The 21,438-nt window shown below is 51.8% G+C and overlaps 1 long non-coding RNA gene across 1 annotated transcript; it reads right to left on the reverse strand.

Moving 5' to 3' along the window:
* Nucleotides 1-9,961: 9,961 nt before the first annotated feature.
* On the reverse strand, nucleotides 9,962-16,876 carry LOC133216131 (uncharacterized). Its single transcript, XR_009726563.1, has 4 exons — nucleotides 16,383-16,876; nucleotides 12,712-12,853; nucleotides 11,117-11,250; nucleotides 9,962-10,787 (listed from the first exon to the last, which is right to left on the reverse strand). It is a non-coding gene; the product is annotated as an uncharacterized LOC133216131 (long non-coding RNA).
* Nucleotides 16,877-21,438: the final 4,562 nt, after the last annotated feature.

Here is a 21,438-nt window from a genome sequence, read left to right on the forward strand (position 1 = left end):
GCTCCAGCTCTGCAGCCAGGATTAACATGCCATGGCACAGGATTAGTTGCACAGGACACCCAGTGGAATGCTCCACTCAGGACCTCCCCTGCAAGTAAGCTGGGATCACCCCATGCTTCCAGTTATGTGGCAAGTTCCCAGCTGAAAAGGCAGAGGGGCACTGGGACCTGCCACACGGGACAAACCCACTCAGGAGCTGCCACAACAGCCACTGGCACCACAACCTGAATAATGTCCCACCAAAGAAATCTTAACCCCCCCCCCTCTGGAGGGGAATAAGGAGCCGTCTAGGGATGAACATGACCCACTGCCAAGCAGGCTCCCTCAGGACCACTCCTGGTTTGCTCTGAATCTCAAGTGTGAATCCAGACAAGACATTCCCCACACTGGGGCTCAGTTGCTCAACTCCCAACATAGACACCACAGTTATAACCAAGGGAACTGCAGGCCTCCTTCCACCAAGGTCTGCAGTTGTATCTTCACATGCTGGAATGAAAGGCATTACCCACACTTGCTATTTTCACTGCGTAAGTACTGTTAAAGCACTTAGAGGATGTACCAGTCTTCCAGTGCCTAAAGGGGCTGCAGGAAACCTGGAGAGGGGCTTGGGACAAGGGCCTGTAGGGACAGGCCAAGGGGAATGGCTTGAACCTGCCAGAGGGGAGACTGAGCTGAGCTCTTAGGCAGAAGCTCTTCCCTGTGAGGGTGCTGAGGCGCTGGCACAGGGTGCCCAGAGAAGCTGTGGCTGCCCCATCCCTGGCAGTGTTCAAGGCCAGGTTGGACACAGGGGCTTGGAGCAAGCTGCTCCAGTGGAAGGGGTCCCTGCCTGTGGCAGGGGTTGGGACTGGGTGAGCTTTAAGGTCCCTTCCAACCCAAACCAGGCTGGGGTTCTATTATACTTTTCTTATGGAATTAAATAAGCCCTGGGACAGTAATAAGCACAAAGAGAGATCTCAGAGACTGCCAGTGTGATCATCTAGAAGCAATTCTCTTAATTCCCATTCCTCTACCCAGGCATTTCCCATCAAGATTAAAAAGCAAGTCTTGCTTCTTGAGCACAAGAGCCTCCCCAGTCTGAAACCAAAGGGAACTGGCAGCCAGCAGCAGGCAGCATTCATTCAGCAGGTTTTCTCCTAAGGACATTTAAAATAGCAAAAAGCTCCAAGGGCTGCAAATGCAGAAGCAACGCACAGTCAGGGAAGCTGAAAGAGAACACCATTCCTTCCCTTTCCCCGTTCATCATCATCTGCCACCTCTACTTTGGGGAGTGGTTTTTTGCCTTTCTGAGCTATTTTAGATGTTACTTTTAGCAATGTATGGAAGAAACAGCGTGAAATGTGACAGTGCAGCATCCCTGTAACTAAACAGCCCCTCAGGCACCACAGAACGGCTCTGGCCAAGCACAGGCACTGCTCCCTGCACGCCTGCTTCCCTGGGGCCAGAGTTGCAGAGCAGAGGAGAAGGTTTCAGACCCCGCTAGAGGCCTGACTGCTGTTATGAGATGGCTCAAATCATCCTGCAGGGGCTGCAGCCTTCCTGCTCTCATCCTGCCTTCTGCCTCCTCGGCCTCTGCTAAGCACAGCTTTGATTCTCCAAACAGCTCCTGGTTCAGAAGGCTTCCTTCCTTTTGCTGCCTAGGCATGAAGGACACTGAGCTGGAGTTCCTCAGCATCTTGGCTTCAGACAGGCAGACTTTGATGTCCCACGGCGCACCTGGCTCAGAGATCTGTCTGGTCTCTTCACACAGCAGCAGAGCCACGGCTTGTGATGTGTGCAAAAGAGTGTTTTCCTCGGGGAAGAGAAGTCACGCTGCCACTTATTGCCACCTTGTCATGGCAGAACAAGCTGTATTGGTGCTTCAAAGAGCTCCTCAACCTTGAAGCCCTATAACATGGTACCAAATCAGGGAACCTGCCTCAGTACATCTCATGAATCCCAGAGGTTATGAAACAGCATTCCTGCAAATACCTCGGCCACCACGCTCCAGAGCTCCCAGGTCCACATCCCTGGCTCCTCTCCGGGGACGGCTCCAGCAACCACATCACTGCAGACATTTGAACTATGAGTCTAGACCATAAAGAGACACCCACGGAAGCAGTAAACCTTCCAGGACAGGACTGCTCCCAGCCTGCAGGTCCCTCCTGAGCTCCATGACTGGGCTCACTGCTCTTCAGAGTGGAGGGGTTCACTCAGGAGCAGAACCTTAGCTTTGTCCCACTGACCCTCAGCCACAGCACAAGCACACTCCAGCAACCCAAAACCTAGACTGGGGAAGGAGCACAACAGAGATGCAACCAGATTTGAGTGGTTCTCCTCCACAACCTACTCTTCCAAGGAAGAAGAACCATGTTTGTAACCTCAGCAGCTTGCTGTTCAGAAAGAAAAGGCCCCCAGTTTGTCATCCACAGCTTGGGCCAACAGCAAGAGGCACAGTCACTTGAAAGGAATATGTTTTTATTAGGTAATAGCCTATAAAGAGCCATTCTCCCCTGTGAGGGTGCTGAGGCGCTGGCACAGGGTGCCCAGAGAAGCTGTGGCTGCCCCATCCCTGGCAGTGCTCAAGGCCAGGTTGGACACAGGGGCTTGGAGCAAGCTGCTCCAGTGGAAGGGTTCCCTGCCTGTGGCACAGGTTGGGACTGGATGAGCTTTAAGGTCCCTTCCAACCCAAACCAGGCTGGGGTTCTATGATTTCAGACTGATGTATCTCAGCAGCTGAGAAGCACCAGCCCATGAGGGCTCCTTTCCTTGGCAATCCCAACTGCCACTGCATATGCTGCCTCTGCAAACACGGCACAATGCACCCCAGCACTGGGAAGCAGCAGGCAAAGGATACAGTGATTTTTCACTCTTCATTTCTTGGCCTTTGCTGTACAGTTATTTGCAAAGCCAAGAACTCCTGACGTCTCTCTGCCTTCTCCAAGAGCTAACTGTAGGCCGTCAGTCACTCACACTCTAAGCTCCGATGGAAGATGTATCTGCAGCAACTTTCTCTCTGCTGTGAGACAGCAGAATATCCTGAGCAACTTCCTCCATATTCTGGTGGTGCACAGTCTCATCTTGCCACATGAGGTGGGAAGATAACAAATCCATCCCAGCACTGCCAGGGCACAGGAACAGAATCAGTCTTAGAATGGTTCAGGTTGGAAGGGACCTTAAAGCTCACCCAGTTCCAACCCCTGCCACAGGCAGGGACCCCTTCCACTGGAGCAGCTTGCTCCAAGCCCCTGTGTCCAACCTGGCCTTGAACACTGCCAGGGATGGGGCAGCCACAGCTTCTCTGGGCACCCTGTGCCAATGTCTCATTCGTACGGAGGGGTCTTCTCCCACAGAGATCACAGACTTCAGCTGTGCCCTCCCGCGAGCAGATTTTACCACACTGTGGACAAACTGCTCTGCAGAGCTGCCACATCAGCTGCCACCTAAATAAAGCTGCCACGTGAATCAAGGCTGTTTCAATGACAGCCTTGAAACTGGTGACATCCAGCGATCGCAGATGTCACACACTGAGACAAGCTTTGGCACTGACCCCTATCCAGGGACTGAGAAATCTCAGTGCACCCAGAACAGGCCAGGGACATACAAAAGGGCTGGCAGCATCAGGGTCATTCTGCATACTTCTTCCAAGGCAAGGACCCTGTCATTTATGCATTAAATGGCACATTTATTCTGCTATTCAGGACCAAATTATAAGTACAGTGGCCTCCAGTCCCCAGCTCTTCTGGTCTGTACTTAAAGAGCGAGCAAAAAAAGGACCAAAGCAAACAGCACTGCCCCAAAAATCTCTGAACTGGCTTTTAGCGGCTGGACAAAAGGGGCACAGCTGACAAACTGCTTCCCTTATTGTCCTGTCTGATTTCTGTTTCATAACAGCAGCCAGGCACTGCAGGCAAAGCACTTCAGGAGGCAAAGCACCACTCGGGTGGATGAACAGACCTGACCTTCAGCCTCCTGCCTCATCCCAGTGCTCCAGGTGTGCCCCAGCTGCCCACAAACCTAATGCCTGCAGGGCTTGCCTCTGGAATCACAGGGGAAGGAGAACTGAGCCAGCCCAGGGGGTCTAGGGCGCTGTGTGGGGAGGGCACACATCAGTGGGTCTGTCCCTGCACACGGCTGTGAAATGGTCTCTCACAAACATCTCTAGAAGCTGTGGCTGCCCCATCCCTGGCAGTGTTCAAGGCCAGGTTGGACACAGGGGCTTGGAGCAAGCTGCTCCAGTGGAAGGTGTCCCTGCCCGTGGCAGGGGTTGGAACTGGAGGAGCTTTAAGGTCCCTTCTAACCCAAACAAGTCTGGGATTCTATGATTTGACAAGTAATTATTCCCAAAGCTGCAAAGAGGAGTGATTTCCCATCTGAGACAACTCTGGAAAACTAGATTAAAATTGCTTAGGGAACATATTCTCAAAACAGCAGGTAATACAACAGATAAAATGTATTTACATTATCTCACAGGGGACATATACTTCTTATTCTGCTGAGGAATGTAACATTCCACTCTTCACTGCAGCATTAAAAGGCTGCCCTAAAAAAAGGCAACTTAATAAAGTGTCTTTAACAGCAACTGGACCCAGTTGGAGACCTGCAGGCTCCCTTCAGCCCTGTACACTGAAGCAGAAGAAGAAACACAACAAGCATCTGCAAGAACACCCAGCACATAACCAACATCAACAATCACAAAATCCCAGCCTGGTTTGGGTTGGAAGGGACCTTAAAGCTCACCCAGCTCCAGCCCCCTGCCATGGGCAGGGACCCCTTCCACTGGAGCAGCTTGCTCCAAGCCCCTGTGTCCAACCTGGCCTTGAGCACTGCCAGGGATGGGGCAGCCACAGCTTCTCTGGGCACCCTGTGCCAGCGCCTCAGCACCCTCACAGGGAAGAGCTTCTGCCTAAGAGCTCATCTCAGTCTCCCCTCGGGCAGGTTCAAGCCATTCCCCTTGGCCTGTCCCTACAGGCCCTTGCCCCAAGCCCCTCTCCAGGTTTCCTGCAGCCCCTTTAGGCACTGGAGCTGCTCTAAGGTCTCCCCTTCAGGAGCCTTCTCTCCTCCAGGCTGCCCCAGCCCAGCTCTCTCAGCCTGGCTCCAGAGCAAGATGACAATCTATGCAAACAGCACAACTTAACGAGAGGAAAAGAGGCTGGAACAGGAGATGGGCTAAAACAACACCCCCTCCACTGATGCTTTCCAAGAGGAGGAGGAGGATGAGGGCAGGCTGCCTTCCCCAGCTTCCCCAGTGCCCGCACAGCCGCGGTGCCAGCTAAACAGACTGTGCCTGAGCTACCCGCCAGCAGAAACAATTTGTCATGTGTCAGATCAAATAAACCCTGGTGAGGCCACTGTACTCCCTGAAGCAGACGGCTGCCAAACTCCAAAGGAGAAATCCAAGAAACCTAGCTGGCCGGTGTCAGATCCGAGTGCTGAGGAACCAGCGCACTTCTCGCCTTTAAAACACAGCAGCACAACACAACCTGTTCCTGTGCAGTGCTCCCATGGAGGCAGCCATCAACTGGATCTAGTATCAAAAGGAATTCAGTGCTTAAGTTATCATTCTGGGCTGAAGCTCTGCATAGTCCAGGAACTTCCCATTCCTCATCTGGTGGCACAGCATCTCACTCATCCTAGAGAGACATTAGGAAGGGTAATGTTTGTCAAAGAGCCTTGGCGCGGTACTGTGCTGCGACGGATCATCATCCACCTGAGCAAGCACTCCTCCCCTCCCAGCCAGCCTCATGCTCACTGAATGAATTCTCAAGAACTAAATACACATTACTTTTTTCCCTTTAACATGGTTCTAGAGCCAGGGTGGTTTTGCTCATTCCTGAGCTTCCCATGCTCTGGGCTTGTGTCATTCCAGACCTTATGTCAAGTACCCTCATGGGTCGCCTGTTTGCTGCATGGTCCTACACGAACCATTAAAGCACAGGCCCTGGACTCCCCAGCACATCATTCTCCCTCTGTTCTCCTACTGGGCAAGGGGACAAGCTCCTAGCCCTGCTCTGGGCACATCTGCAAGACTGAATCATGCCAGGCAGTGCTATGGGGAACCCAAATCACTCCTGCAAAGACCCACTTCAAGTGCTTCCTGATGTGCACAGAGCACAAACTCTCCCCCCCAGGCTCCACCACTGGCTCCAGATGTTGCAGATGCCACCAGGCTTCATCCGGGGTCAGCCACCTGAACCCTGCCATAGCCAGAAAAAACACTCCTTCCACAGAAACAGAATAATGGCCCCAAAGAGACTTCTATGCAAGAGCCCCAAGGTTCCCGGACCAGCTTATGACAAAGAGAGAGCCAGCAGAAGAAAGGCAAGAGAGCCAAAAGGAGGACAAGAGAAGCAGGGGATGCTGCCTCAAGACACCAAAACATAACTGCCTGCCCCAAACCCAGCAACAGAGCCTTGAGTGACAGTACCTATCAACAAAAAGAAGCGAGAAAAGGGAAAACCTGGCAGCCTGGAGCAATGAGCAAGGGAAGAACAAGGCAATAGGCACAGGGCATCCCCCTTGGTGCCAGCAGCACCAGCACAAACCTCAGCTGTGTGGGGATTTTATTCCCCAAAATTTATTTAAAGAGCATCTGATGCCTCATGGTAAGCTATGTTTAGACACCATTTTATCTGTACCAGGACCCCTCTCCAGCCACAGCACTGGCATCAAGCACAGGAGCCCACCTGGCCAGCCTTCTTTGGACAGGATTGCTGCTTCCTATGAGCATCTCGCCCATCAGCACGGCAGTACGTGCACCAGGAGAGCTGTGACACTCTTGTGGTGCTGCCTCCCAGCAAGCAGCAAAGCACAGGCTGTTACCGGAAAGCAGGAAGTGTTAAACTGAGAGCTCACGGAGGAGGAGGTTACCAGACACAAGTCTGTCATTTACAGCGATGCTTTTCAGGCACTTACAGCTGCAGAGATGACAGGCGAGAGCCAGGCTTCCACTGCCTCGCCCAGGCTTTATGTGCTCCCATTCCCACCCAACAGCTTTGGGGCAGTGACCTGGGTTCAGCTCTAACAGTTATTTTTCTCCTTTTTAGGAGCTGGTGCAGTGCTGCATTTCAGCTTCAGTCTGAGAACAAGGCTGATAACACACCTATGCTTTGAGTTGTTGCTAAGTAGCGCTAACTCTGATCAAGGACTTTTCAATCTCATGCTTGGCCAGTGAGGAGGGGCACAGGAAGCCAGGAGGAAGCAGAGACAGGACACCTGACCCAAACTAGCCAAAGAGGTATTCCATACCACAGCACGTCATGTCCAGCATATAAACTGGGGGGAGTTATCCAGAAGGGACTGATGGCTGCTTGGGTCAGGCTGGGTACCAATCAGCAGGTGGAGAGCAGTTGCACTGTGCATCACTTGTGTTTATTGTTTGTTTCCTTTTCCCCTTTTAGTTTTCTATTCTCTCCCCTTGTTATTTCCCTTATCAGTAGTAGCAGTGGTAGTTCTGTATTATGCTTTAGTTAGTGGACCGCTCTTATCTCAACCCATGAGATTTACATCCTTTCCATTCTCCCCCTATCCTGTCGGGAGGAGGGGGGGATAAAGGGGCAGAGTGAGCGAGTGGTGCTGAGTTACCGGCTGGGCTTCAACCATGACAGGGAGTGGTGAGCAGAGCCAACACCAGGCATGGCCAGTGCTCGCCCCCAGCCAAACCACTACATGGCCCTGGGTCCATTTGTAGGCAGGTAAAGCTTTAGCCAGCAACCCAGGACATGGCTTGAGCTCACACCTCTGATCAGAGGATGAAGGGGTATTACCTTTCCTTACTTTCCAGCTGTCTGACTTGGAATGATTTCAGAGAGAAACCAAGGGCTGTTGTGCTGCAGGAGCCCAGGGCACCTGCACCCAACTCCTCAGCAAATGCTGCTTCTGTTTTAAACAATGGGAAATTTCTCAAGTGCTAAGGGAGAACAAAGCCCACACTAAGTACCAGAAACCAGCCAGAACTCAAGGATGATTCAGCCAGCAACTTCACTCTGCTCCTCAAGCAATGCCTTGCATAAACCCAACCAAAGGAGCCCAATCCCATTGTCACTGATGAATTTCTTTAACTTGTAAAAGTGCAACACTTGTGAGTGCCATTACGACTCCAACAGCCTCCTGCTGACATAGAGCAGACCTTCCAAGCTTCTCTGCATTTACTTTCTATTTAATTCCTCCCCATTTGCTGGAAGAAAATGAACAAAATGCACTCAAGAGCCACTTGCTTATTCCAGATTTGGGGAGAACAATGCAGGATGCAACATTATTTTTACCTCCCAGCAACCTCCCCAAGCCAGAGGGGGAACATGTCACTTCCAGACACCAGAGATGGGCATTTCATAGAATCCCAGACTCGTATGTGTTGGAAGGGAACTTAAAGCTCATCCAGCTCCAACCCCTGCCATGGGCAGGGACACCTTCCACTGCAGCAGCTTGCTCCAAGCCCCTGTGTCCAAGCTGGCCTTGAGCACTGCCAGGGATGGGGCAGCCACAGCTTCTCTGGGCACCCTGTGCCAGCGCCTCAGCACCCTCACAGGGAAGAGCTTCTGCCTAAGAGCTCAGCTCAGTCTCCCCTCTGGCAGGTTCAAGCCATTCCCCTTGGCCTGTCCCTACAAGCCCTTGTCCCAAGCCCCTCTCCAGGTTTCCTGCAGCCCCTTTAGGCACTGGAGCTGCTCTAAGGTCTCCCCTTCAGGAGCCTTCTCTTCTCCAGGCTGCCCCAGCCCAGCTCTCTCAGCCTGGCTCCAGAGCAGAGCTGCTCCAGCCCTCGCAGCATCTCCATGGCCTCCTCTGGACTCTCTCCAACAGCTCCAGGTCCCTCTTGTGCTGCTGCCCCAGAGCTGGATCAGGCCTGCGGGGGTATCTTCCCAGAGTGCAGCTCTCTTCTTCCCTCAAAGGAACAAGCATCTCCAGCCCTCCAGCCCCTGTTCCTTCCAGAAGGAACAAGCCCTTCAGTTTTATAACCCTGAGGAGGTCCCATCTCTACAAGCCATAACACATTAAGCAACAATGCAACATTTAAAACCAAGTGCAGAGCTCGCAGCAGAACTTAGATCACCCAAGGCTCCTGATGGAAGCTTTCCATAGTGTAACAGTTTATTTTGTGGGCAGGAAGAGATCAATAAACTTAATTAAGAGTAAGAAGGAGGGGAAAAAAAACCCTCAAGTGAGTAACTGCACTAAAGCAGAAGTTGTGAGCAGGCCAAGTCCATTTTAAGGGCTATACATTTTCACTTCCACAGTCTTGGAAAAGAGTGACTTTGTTCTGTATGCGTATTGTCCACCATTTGTTATTGTCTGTCTGTTGATGCTTATTTGAAAAACAAAATTTAATTAAAGCCCACAGTAGTGCACAGCCTGCCTTTGCAATCAGCCTGCATTAGGTGATCACTGCAGTAAATGAAATACAGCTTCACACTGTATTATTCAAATACCATCCAAAAACATCTACAAATTAAATCATATTCTTGCAGAGTGAAACTCAGAAGCACGGTGCTCAGCATAGGCAAACAGTTTACAGGTGAAGTCTGAAACGAGACATGGAGGCAGTGTGGAGGTAAAGAGGTGCCAGAGGGCTCTTCTAGACCTCATTGAGACAGTTCTCCGTGTACCAGAAACCAGAAGAAGAGAGAACGCACCAGCGGCAGCAGAGAACAGGCAGCATCCCCGAGGATGTCACCCCATCCAGGGGCTGAGGTGGCTGGCACAGCCTGGCAAGCTGGGGAGGTGCCAGCACTCCTCTGCCCACAGGGGAGCTCTGATCACCTTTTGGAAACCCAGCCAGAGCTGTACCAGATGTAGGGAAGTGAATCAGGATCCTAGAACGGTTTGAGTAGGAAGGGACCTTAAAGCTCATCCAGTTCCATCCTCTTGCCACAGGCATGGACACCTTCCACTAGAGCAGCTTGCTCCAAGCCCTGTTCAACCTGGCCTTGAACACTGCCAGGGATGGGGCAGCCACAGCTTCTCTGGGCAACCTTGCAGCCAACTCAGAGCAGTGCAAATCTGGACTCTATGAGCTAAGAAAAGGGATGCAGAAAGGTGCTCTTGTGGCAGGATGAGAAATGTAGTGCTTTTGCAGGGAGGAGAAAAGCAAAGGGAGCTTCGGTTTGTCAGGGTAAGTAAAAGCACAAGCAGGTCAGTGAGTCAGCGCTGATCCTAGCAGCAATGCCTGATGCTGAACAAAGCAAAGCAGCACATTAAAAAGCAAGTGAATATTGCATGAGCCTTACAGCTCAGGCTTGAAGAGATTCAAGATCTCTCTTTTCCTTAATTGCATCTGGGGTGATGCCAAGTGTTCTTTGACAAATAATTTACTCTGAGAAGTTGGTTTCTCTAAACAAGAGTAGCCTGTTAGCACCTGTGAGCCTGGAAAAGGCTGTCCCCTGCAGCTCGGATGGTCCCACCTCCAGGGATGCACCAGTGGAGGTCTGTGTCCAGCAAGCAGGCAAACCTCCCCAGAAGGCTGAAGAAGGCAGACCTCTCATCACCCTAAGCCCTGAAGAAGGGTGTCCTGCATGCTGGCACACAGGGATCTTGGGAGAAGTGGGCTGGAAATAAAGAGGAAAACCTTAAAAGGGTACCTCTGGGTCCATTCTACAGGAAGACAGTAAAAGATTCACAGCTGCTGCCCATGCCAGGGATCAGTAACTGACAGCCAAGTTCCCACAGGTCCTGATGAGTTCTCATCAGCAGGTGAAACTATGATTTAGAGGAAAACCATTCCACCTGGCATATAATCATTGCAAGCTGTCAACGTCCAGTCTATGTGAGGCTTCCTCTGCAGAAAGCATTCTCCTTTGTTAATCAGGGACACCAACTTCCTATCACATTAAAACATACAGCTGCAGCAAAGGGTAACCCATTACACATCACCTTACCAGACCTACAATAGTAATGAGCACTGGGACCCCAGCACCAGACAGCACATAGCAAGGCAAAAAACAATGGAATACAGAAAATTCAGCCCAGGATTCTTCCTAAAGGAAAAAACATGATGATAGAGGGGTACTGGGAGTGACTGGCACACAGAGCATCCTTCCTTCATGTAGGATGGAGGCTCCGATAAGGCTGTAAGGGAACAACTGCTGAAGGAAGCACAGCACTCATGCACCAGCCAGGTCCTGGCTCCTACCTGACATGTCCTCCTCACCTCCTACAGCAAAGCCTCCACCGGCATAAACACCTCCCAGCTGCTCACCCGGACAGCCTCACACCCCCTCTGCCATCAGCAGACAGCGCAGAAGTGCCAAAGCCTCCCTGACACTTGAAAGCAGCACCACCAGCCTGCATAAAAGATGAAGATTGCTGAGCCTCCTGCAGCCTTCCTGAGGTGAGAGCAATCTGTGCTGGCTGCAATCATCAGGCAGAAGGAACACACCACAAGGTTAAAAATGACCAGGTCATTCACATTCACAGGTCTTTCAAGAAACGTGCTCATCCACAGCACTGCTCGTCACCTCTGAACACACCAAGAATGAGGCCTGAACATTTAAACCAGACTAGATGGCTACTCTCAGTCTGCTGGAGGAAATAAAGGGAATGGGATGCGTGCCAGGGAGCAGGGGTGCAGCCCATGCACCTCTGACAGCGCCCTGCTTCTGCAGTTCAAGGTTAAACATCTCCTTTGCACTAATTCCTGAGCCTGCCTCTCTGGAAAGCCGTGCCAGGTAATTAGAATCATTATAACTATTATTAGACCATAATATTATTATAGCATTTTTGCTACACTTGACATCTGTTGGCTGATAGACTTAACTGGTACATAAGAAATAATTGTGCATAGATTCCTTGCAAATGAGTACCAACACGGAAGACATTAAAGCTTTCTGCGTGGAAAAAGTTAATTTTGTGGAAGCATGCTTGAAATAAAACTTCTAAAATTAACAGTTAAACCTTTAAAAATCTCTCATTAAAGAAACTATTTGGGTTTAAAGTAGGCAGCTGTTAAAAAAAAAAAAATCCTCATTTTCCTTTAGATGCTTAAAGGCATTTACCTGGCTCGGTATCTCCTTTGGATGAAGCACAGGCATCTTCCTCCCACCCAGCCCAGTGACCCACAGGTTTCCAAGTCATCCTTCCACCTCCCTTTTCCTATCTCCACAGCAGGCATTTGAATTCTCAGGCAAGGTGTCTGACTGTGCAGAATAATCAGGACTCAAACTTGCTGACTGAAAATCCTATTGCATTATCAGCACACACCCTTCTAGAATAAAATACAGCTTTTTGCACCTCACAAAGCCCAATGGGCTTTGCAAACTGGACTTGGGACTTTTCCACCACCAAGATTCAGGCATAACCTGGGGTGGAACACAACCTTTCTGCTAGTATTTAACTACAGCACACAGACCCCCCCCCCAAAGTAAGGATCCAACAGAAACCACAGGAATGCTTCAGGGAAGCTGAACTTTCTCCCCTGGAACTGAAATTGACTCAGGGCACCCACCATCAGCCGTGGACCACTAAAGGAGAATAAACAGGGCACAGCTTCTCCATCCCATTGCTGATGCCCACAAAGCACAGCCTGAGTGAACAACTGTGGCCACGTACCTCAAGTTACCAACCTTGAGAGGTCGAAGAGATGACAACCATAAAGGAATCCTGCGTTGTCCTTGAATTCAGTGGGGTCCAAAGTTCACCCCACTGTTACAGCAATACACAAAGATGGTAGAGCAGGTGGAAAAGCACTTCAGAAAGGGACAGAGCTCTTAAAGCACAAAAAGGTGGACACAGCAGCCTGGTACTTACAGAGCTCAGGGGTGGTCAGAGCTGGTCCTGGTTGGATAGTGATGTTTTCTTCAGCTAAGGTAACTCCTTTTCCTTATGATTAGTCCACACTGAGCCCTGGTGGAAGGAGGCTCCTGCAACTGCTCCCACAGCGGCACGCTATCTGGGGATAAAAATGAGTGTAAGTAACTTGTCCAGAGCAAGCAACTTTTTACTTTTTCCAGAGCAGAGCAACCACATGGGGAACTTGGAATTCCTTGAGGAGGAACACGTATTTTTACTACCTTAGTCACACAAACATGACTAACTCCACTGAGGACAGATCTGTGGAGAAACAATGGGAAGCAGGATGCTATGGGCACAAACTGCCCCCATGCATTCCCTCTGCTACCACAGCAGACACCCAGGGAGCTCTCAGTTGATGCTAGTCCTAGTGAGCACTAGCAAGAAGCCCCAGTTACATGAGGCTCTTTAAAAGCTCTTAAAAATCTCTTAAGTCTTCAGAAATGGGGCACAAATCCCCACCTAGAGAGATCTACCCATCACACCTCCAACTAGCACCATGACATTAAAGCAGACTTTTCACTCTATCCATCCAACACTTTGAGGGTAAATCAGAAGAACAAGCTCACCTTAATGAGGTACACTGCTTATTATTAAGGAATAAAACACACAACAAAGCAATTTCCACATACACACTTCAGGGGATCAACGATTCCCTGTCACAGCAGGAGAAAACCGCACGTACAGGCCCTGAGAGCTCAGTCCAGGTCTGCTTCTATTCATTCTTTTCATTAATGGCCTGAGCGATGAAAGATAAAGTCCTTTTATAAAAGCTGAAAGGATGCCCAGCAGTTAAGAGCTGGGAGCACTCCAGAGGTCATGATAGGAATTGACAAACTGAAGAAAAGGTCCAAAAACACCCATGAATCAATGAAAACAAAGACAACAATGCAGAGAATCACACTTGGAAACAGCAAAACCAAGGATCAAGCACACTAATGCAGCACAGGGGGGAAGCTCTCTAGACAAGAGGTGATACCGAGGAAAACCAGGGACTGGAGTAAAATGCAATGTGTGTCAGCACTGTGACACCAGAGCTCCGAAGAGCTAACCCCCCCCCCCCCCCCGTCCTGATCCGGCTCCGGGGCAGCAGCACAAGAGGGACATGGAGCTGCTGGACCAGGTCCAGAGGAGGCCATGGAGATGCTGCAAGGGCTGGAGCAGCTCTGCTCTGGAGCCAGGCTGAGAGAGCTGGGCTGGGGCAGCCTGGAGAAGAGAAGGCTCCTGAAGGGGAGACCTTAGAGCAGCTCCAGTGCCTAAAGGGGCTGCAGGAAAGCTGGAGAGGGGCTTGGGTACAAGGGCCTGTAGGGACAGGCCAAGGGGAATGGCTTGAACCTGCCCGAGGGGAGACTGAGCTGAGCTCTTAGGCAGAAGCTCTTCCCTGTGAGGGTGCTGAGGCGCTGGCACAGGGTGCCCAGAGAAGCTGTGGCTGCCCCATCCCTGGCAGTGTTCAAGGCCAGGTTGGACACAGGGGCTTGGAGCAAGCTGCTCTAGTTTGCCTCTAAAACTGGAGGAGCTTTAAGGTCCCTTCCAACACAAACCAGGCTGGGATTCTATGATTTAAGAACATAAAATTCCCAGTTCTGCACTGCAAGGCCATGCCCAGGACTGGGTCTCACCCAGTGTAAAACACAGCTCCACACAGCTGCTGAAGGGTTTCTCCATCCCTGCTCCCTTCAGGGTCATTACCAGCTCTTGGCATTCAAGGAGAACCACCCATTGGGCTTGCCCTTTTATGAAGGCAAGGGACAATGCAACCGGCTTCATTCGCTGTAAGGGCAAGTTAGACAAGGTGTCAACCTCTTTCAGGCTGGAATTTCATCAAGTCCCAGAGGGAACTTACCCCATGTAAATCCGCACTAACACCCACTGCTGTCCCGTCTGAAGCCGGTTATCTCCCCTCAAGACAGGGGCATGGACTGGGAGGCTTTTCCAGCCCTGCATTTCATTTTAGCATCCTCCGGCTGGCCACCCCTACACCACTATGGCGGTGACAACTCTGAGCTAAATTAACAGCCTTCTCTCCCCAAAATACAACAGAGCTCCTCATCCTGCCCAAAGGGCACCCACACAGCACTGCAGAATGACCACAGCCATAGCCCTTCCAATTCATGTCTTCGTTACCCTTCACAAAGTTCTTCAGTTTGATTTGCCACCACACAGCTTTGGTGGCAAAGACTCCTTTGCTTGTGTGATAGGGGGAGGGATACTGACCCTGGCTGCCCACAGGGAAGGACAGAGCCCTACCCTTCCCCTCTGACAACCAAACAGTTCTGTATGATGGGTGCAGCCCATAAGGGTCATCACCCACCCAAGCCCTCCCTACCCCAGACAGGATAACTTAAGGCAGCACTTGCTGAATCATTGAAACAAGGCATTTCGAAGCAAGGGTGAGGCGCTCTGCCTGCACAGCTGATGGCACACACACACACAGAGCAGCACCAAACCCTGAGCAAAGGCTCCGCAAGAAACCCAGCAAAGGAGCAAGAGCTACAGATCTTCTACAAAAGCAGGGCTTGACTTCCAGGGACACTGAAGATTTCCCAGTGCCTCCAGTGTTTTTGGGGCGCATTTGAGTCAGCACTTTAGCAGCAAGCTGCCTTGTGAACCAAAGCCAGAAGAGAGCTGACAAAGCCTTTGGTAGCACACACCGTCTCCTTGCAGGGGCTGTTTCCCAGAAGATCCCCAGTGCTGTGTCATTTTTCACTGCAGGTGCTAAGAATATCTGTGTGCTCATAAGAAATAGTAACCAGCTTTATAGGGAACTTACCAACAAAGTGCTCAACAAACACTAATTAAAGCTGATTCACCTACTTCACGAGTGCAAGTTAAACATCATTGCTCAGAGGGGAAAGCTGAGTGGTTAAGAGAGCAGAGGTGGGTTATAAAAGCCAGAGAGGGCGTCAGTAGCAGAGAGGATTAGCACATAGAAAGGCTGACTATTATCCCTAAATTTATCCCAATAATCCAGTGCCTCACAAATACTCCCTGCGTAGCTGAGGTGTGTTTTGAGCCACACCGGCCCAGCTTGACCTCAGCTGCACGCAAGTATTCTTCCACCTCTTTGCCAAGTAAAAGCAGAGAGAGGTTGGGGGTGCTGGAGAGGTTTTCAGGTCGTTTATTGCTCAGGACAAAGAGATTCTCAACTATAAAGAGGGAGGAGGCAGCAAGCATTAGCACAAACACTGGTTTTGTGCTGCTTTGGGGTGCGGGGATGGAGCTGTGGGTTCAAGGGCTGCTCTGACAGCTCACCAGGAACTGCTGGTTTCCAGCTTATTCCTTTTAAAGGATCATGTTTGTAACCCTTCAGATGCAGTAACTATGTGGCCACACGGAGCGCTGACACTGCTCTCACCTCCACAGAAAAGTGCCTGGGACAGTATTTCGGATGCTTTCACCACAGGAATGCTTTGGAGGCTGTGGAAAACACCAACACCATCCAGGCTGGTCATTTTAAAGCAGGGTTCGGAAGGAAACAGAGGAGCAAAGGAAGTCCATCCTTTAATAATGCTACTGCCAGAGCACAAATTAATTCAAGAGGCTCACACAGAGCAGAAACCAGGTTCTGTAAACGACAGGGTGTGTCTAACACCAGAGAGACACTTATCTGCACTTAGAAGGCTTCCTACCAGGGCTGTGTGCTGCAGCAGCCTCCTCACCCAGACAGCTCAACCCACAGCAATGCCCATGCAGATTACACTCCTCTGGCAAGCGAATGAAACACTATCAGTGTAAAGCCATACTTTTCGCCTCTCAACCCTATTGGTACTGGGTTAGTTCTAGCAGCAAAACACTGTAAAAATAACTAACTTGCCCCTCAGAAAGTGTGCCTGCAGAACCTGTCAGTGTAAACCTCGGCTATCTTGAGAGGTGGGTAGTGTTGATGCTTTGTCAAAGATTACTTCTAACGCGAGCCTTAGGCAACCACAAACATCTGAAGGCAATATTCCAAACAGTGTTTATATACAAAATTCCACTTGCTCAGTTTTCACTCCCTGGCTTTGTTTAACAGTAATTTCATTAGTTCCCCGGCAAGAGAGCCATATGCAAGCTTGTGCCAATATAGCTAAGCAGTTTAAAACTCAACCCTTCGACTACCAAGCACGTACGCTGCAGATAAACCCACTTTTAACAGTGCAGAACCACACCACAGCCACCCGGGTACACAGGGGGCTCGGGGTCACCAGCCCGCCCTCGTGCTCAAGGCGGACCCAAACCACTCCCGTTTGGTTGAACTCGTGTTTAAACCCGCACAGCGAAAGGGCCTCTTGTCCGCCGAGCACCTTGTTCCACACCCTGCCGGCAGGCGCCCACCACAGAGCCCCGGCTGCCGCTCACTTCCGGAACACCGCTGCCAGGCAACTGCCTTCACCGCCCAGCCCGGCCCGGCGCAGGCCGAGCCCCGGCGTTAGAGCGAAGGGGGAATCACCTCAGCACCAGCACCAGCCGCAAAGCCCGGGCCTTGCGCCCTCAGCGCCTGGGCCGTGCCGCTATGCACGAAGAGCAGCACCGGCCCCGACCAGGCCTCACCGCCGGCTCCCCTCGAGGCAATGGCACCGGCGGGACACGTTCCCTACGGGAGGTGGCGGCCCAGCCCCTTCACGGGCCATGTGCGGCGCGGCGCGGCGCGGCCCGGCGCGGCCCGGCCCGGCCCGGCCCAGGGGTGTCAATACAGCGCAGCCCCGTCCCGCTCCCGGCCGCCCTCCCCCCCCCCACTCACCGCTCCGCACTGCGCAGGTGCCGCCCAGCCCCGCCCCATCCGCGCTGGCCTATGCCGATGCCGCGGCCCCGCCCTACCCAATCAGAGCTGGTGGATGCTGCGCGGCCCCGCCCCAGTGGCCCCGCCCCCTGCCGTGCTATTCCCCCTCCCCCTTTCCCCGCGCCTGCAGATTTTGCCCCCCACAGCCCCATGGGGGCCGGAGGGCCCTGGGCCGCGTGTGAGCGCAGGGCCGCCTGCCCCAGCTCGGCCCGCCTGTACTGCTCACAGGTGGCGAGGGGTCCGTGCGCTTCCTCCGCACCCACCGAAGCTGGAAGTAGAGGGACTGCGGTGAGCGCAGGCCAGAGTGAGCCCGTGGCTGCCTTCTGCCTCCCCGGGTCACAGCACCGAGCTGGTTACAATTGGATGGCAAAGAGTTTCCCACCGGTGACAGCTCCAGTGCCTAAAGGGGAAACCTGGAGAAGGGCTTTGAACAAGGGCCTGTAGGGACGGGCCAAGGGGAATGGCTTGAACCTGCCCGAGGGGAGACTGAGATGAGCTTTTAGGCAGAAGCTCTTCCCTGTGAGGGTGCTGAGGCGCTGGCACAGGGTGCCCAGAGAAGCTGTGGCTGCCCCATCCCTGGCAGTGTTCAACGCCAGGTTGGACACAGGGGCTTGGAGCAACCTGCTCTAGTGGAAGGGGTCCCTGCCTGTGGCAGGGGTTGGGACTGGATGAGCTTTAAGGTCCCTTCCAACCCAAACCAGGCTGGGATTCTGTGATTCTATGGGTGATGCCGTTGCAGAAAAAGTGGGAAAGCCACAGCTATGCAACCCTTACCCCCATCAGGGCTGGGCTGAGGAGCAGCTGGTGCGCCAGGATGCCCATGGGCTCCACTGAACACCAGACAGTGGCCAAAACCACCCTGCCAGCCTCCAAATTAAACCTGCAGGGCTTAATTATCTAGCAAAGGCTGCTCAGCAGCAGTGACAGCTGATGGGATGGTATGGAGCAGTGGAAAGCTGCAGCTGTCCCCTAGGCCAGTGGCTCACCCATGTGCCATGCTCTGCTGCTGCTGGCACCCAACAAGATCCTGGAGCAGGAAATTGATTGTCAGCAAATCCCAGCTTTCATTTCCAGTAAATGAAATGTTCTCAGTCTTTCTAGGTTGGATGTAAACACCTCAAAATTGGAATGTGGAGTCAAAGCCCACAGTGCCCATCAGGAGTGCTCCACAGATTTATTGAGGTTTATGATTTTTAGTGGGGCTTATGATTTTTCAGGCAGCTATGTGATATCTGGCAAGTCATAACTCCTGGCCTTTAGATGCATGAAAGCACTGCTGTACTCCAGCCTCTTCCTTCTCCTCCCCCCTCAGCTCAGGACAGGGTTCATCCATCCATCCACCTCTGCTGTGGTCTCCCCAAGGGGGCAGGGGAGCTGGATCCTGCCCTTCCCCTTCTTCCTGCCAAGTGGATCAGCACTGACTGGATGATCAGCCACCTCTGAATCCACCTTGAGCCCTCTCTGTCAGGCACAGCAGGAGCAGCAGTAAAACCCCTCCAGGCACCAAACCCAAGGCTGGCAGTCAGGCAGGCAGGGCTGGCCTCTCTGAAGCCCAGAGAAGAGGCTTTTCCCTCTGGTTGCAGCAGGGCTCCGGCCTCACGACAGCACCAGGTGGCCTGAGAGGTCTTGCTTTGGGAAAAGCACAGCTGCATCCTCGGGTGATACCTTCCTAATCCTGCTGTCTGAAACCACTCACACATCAAAGAGACTAGAAACACGCTCTGCATGTCTTATCCTTTGCATTTCAAGTTCTTCTGTTTGATCTGTTGGAGCAGAGGGTTTTTTCCAAAGGTATTGGAAAAGATGGGTGTGAGAGAGTAATTTGGGGCTGGGAGTAATTTTTCATCAACGTACTTAAAGACAATCACAGCACTAGGAGGGAGGCTTAATTGTGGAGTTGTGCAATTAGTTTTTATGTCACTGCAATTATTCTGTTGGCTACATATAAAGAACATGGCAAAAATGCAGCACTTAATTTTAAATCAAGACTTTATTCTCTTTTAGTAGGTAATTGATGTTGATCACATCACTTAGCAGTGACTATAAAATGTGCTATTTAGATTGTAAAAGGATGGAGAAAAGGACTAAGAGATAGGTAATTGATGGATCACAGGCTGCTTTGGTGGGAGGCAGTATTAATCCATCAGACTTCAGCTTGTCTTTGTTTGCAGCCACTTCTGGGCATCATAAGTGGCCCCAAGCGTTAACGGGTACAGAGCCACTGATCCCACAGCACTGCATCCAACAGCAGCAACAGATGAATTCAGCTGGTTCCTTGTGTTTAAATACCTACTTTTAAGGGTAAACTTTGCTCAGGGCTTGTCAGCCTTGCATGGGGTGGGATTCAGGGATCATCTCTATGGGGAGAGCATTGCGCCCCGGCATGCCTGTTCTCCTATGCCAGGTAGAGACCACAGGTACCACTGCCCAGCTCACACAGGCTGCCTGCAAGCTCAGAGCCACAGGCACCTCAGTCTTCCTTTATTAATAGTGCAGGGATGTTGAAAAGAGGAAATTTAGAGAGTTGAGGAGGAGAAATGGGTTATTCCCTGCAAAACAGCACTGGTGCCTTCTCAGCCAAGAGCTTCACAAGGTTAACAGTGAACTAGGCTCAGCTAGGCCAGTCCTACACCTCAGCAGCAGGGAGAGCTTGGTCCCCCCCCAGGCAGGATGATACAAAACTTGCCCTTGCTCAGCACAAGCCAAATTGCTTGAACCACAGTATGATTCATTGTCACAGTAAAGCAAATAAAGCTTCCCCTTGCCTTTTAACTGGCCCTAGTTACTTGATTTCAAGGATTGATGCTTCCCAGGCAGGAGCTGGAGGTGAGACAATTGCATTCACTGCAGGGATGGTGCCAAGGGCTGCTTGCTTTTAAAAATGCCCATTCTGTGTGCTGGGACATGGGGGCTTCTGTAGGAGCAGTTCTGCCAGATCAACATCAGCTCTGAATTGGCAGAAGGATCAGTTGAATCTCACAGCCTCTCATCACCGCCAGCCCAAATGCAATTTCAGTCAGTGTCTGAAAAACATAAAGAACTCATCCAAGGGCTTTTGCCATCCATCCCTCGGCAGCTCAGGAACAGTACATGGGATGTAAGGAACCCAGGGGCCATCCCTGCCTGTGGAGAGGCTATGCCAGGGGCAGAGCACCAGTGTGCCCAGGTGAGCTGCTCCCCGTGCAGCAGTGGCACAGCGCAGGGCTGGGATCCCGGCGGGTGGCCAGTCCCTGATGGCTCTCCCTTCCCTCTGGAGCACATCCACAGGAAGCTTGGCCCTGGAGGAGCCCGGGTGTTCAGCTTCGGGGCAAGGGCAGGCTCTGCCTTATGCTGAGAGCCCTGCAGTGCTGTGTGACTCCAGCATTTCATTAAAGCTATTAACTACACTGTTCATCACAGCCAAGTGGCTTGCCACAGGCAGGCTTCCCACTGGGCTTCCCTCACTCCTGTTTGATATCAGGTTTGGATTAAATTAGATAGGGCAGCAATGGTGATCAATTCAAATCCACTTTCCTATTAAGCTATGGACAAATGATTTAGAAGGAGAGGAGAATAAAGCCTATAGCAAGAGCAGAGGGACCTGGCAGGTATGTAAGCGGTGTGAAGGGAACATCAAGTTTACAGTGCCACCAGCTCAGAGGGGACCAGGCTGGGACCACGAGGGCAGCAGCATCGCCAGGGATCTCTGCCCTGAGCAGGAGCCTTTCCAGGTGTCCAAGCAGACAGGACCATGCATACAGTCACAGGGCTCAACACTGCAGAGTCTTGGAAAGCTCCTGGAAGCTCCCAACTCTGCTGCTCCAGTTGGGAGCCACATCCTGTGCTGTCACCTCCTCTACACTGCATTTAAAGCATCCCCACACCACAGCACTTGCAGGTTTGGGAGCAAGAATAGGGACTATTAGTAAAACACTTCCCATAAGGTA

This window comes from Neopsephotus bourkii, unplaced genomic scaffold (assembly GCF_033783945.1).
Source record: "Neopsephotus bourkii isolate Nb327-2 ecotype Australia unplaced genomic scaffold, CSIRO-AGI_Nbou_v1 NB_1031, whole genome shotgun sequence".
In the NCBI taxonomy this organism is placed as follows: Eukaryota; Metazoa; Chordata; class Aves; order Psittaciformes; family Psittacidae; genus Neopsephotus; species Neopsephotus bourkii.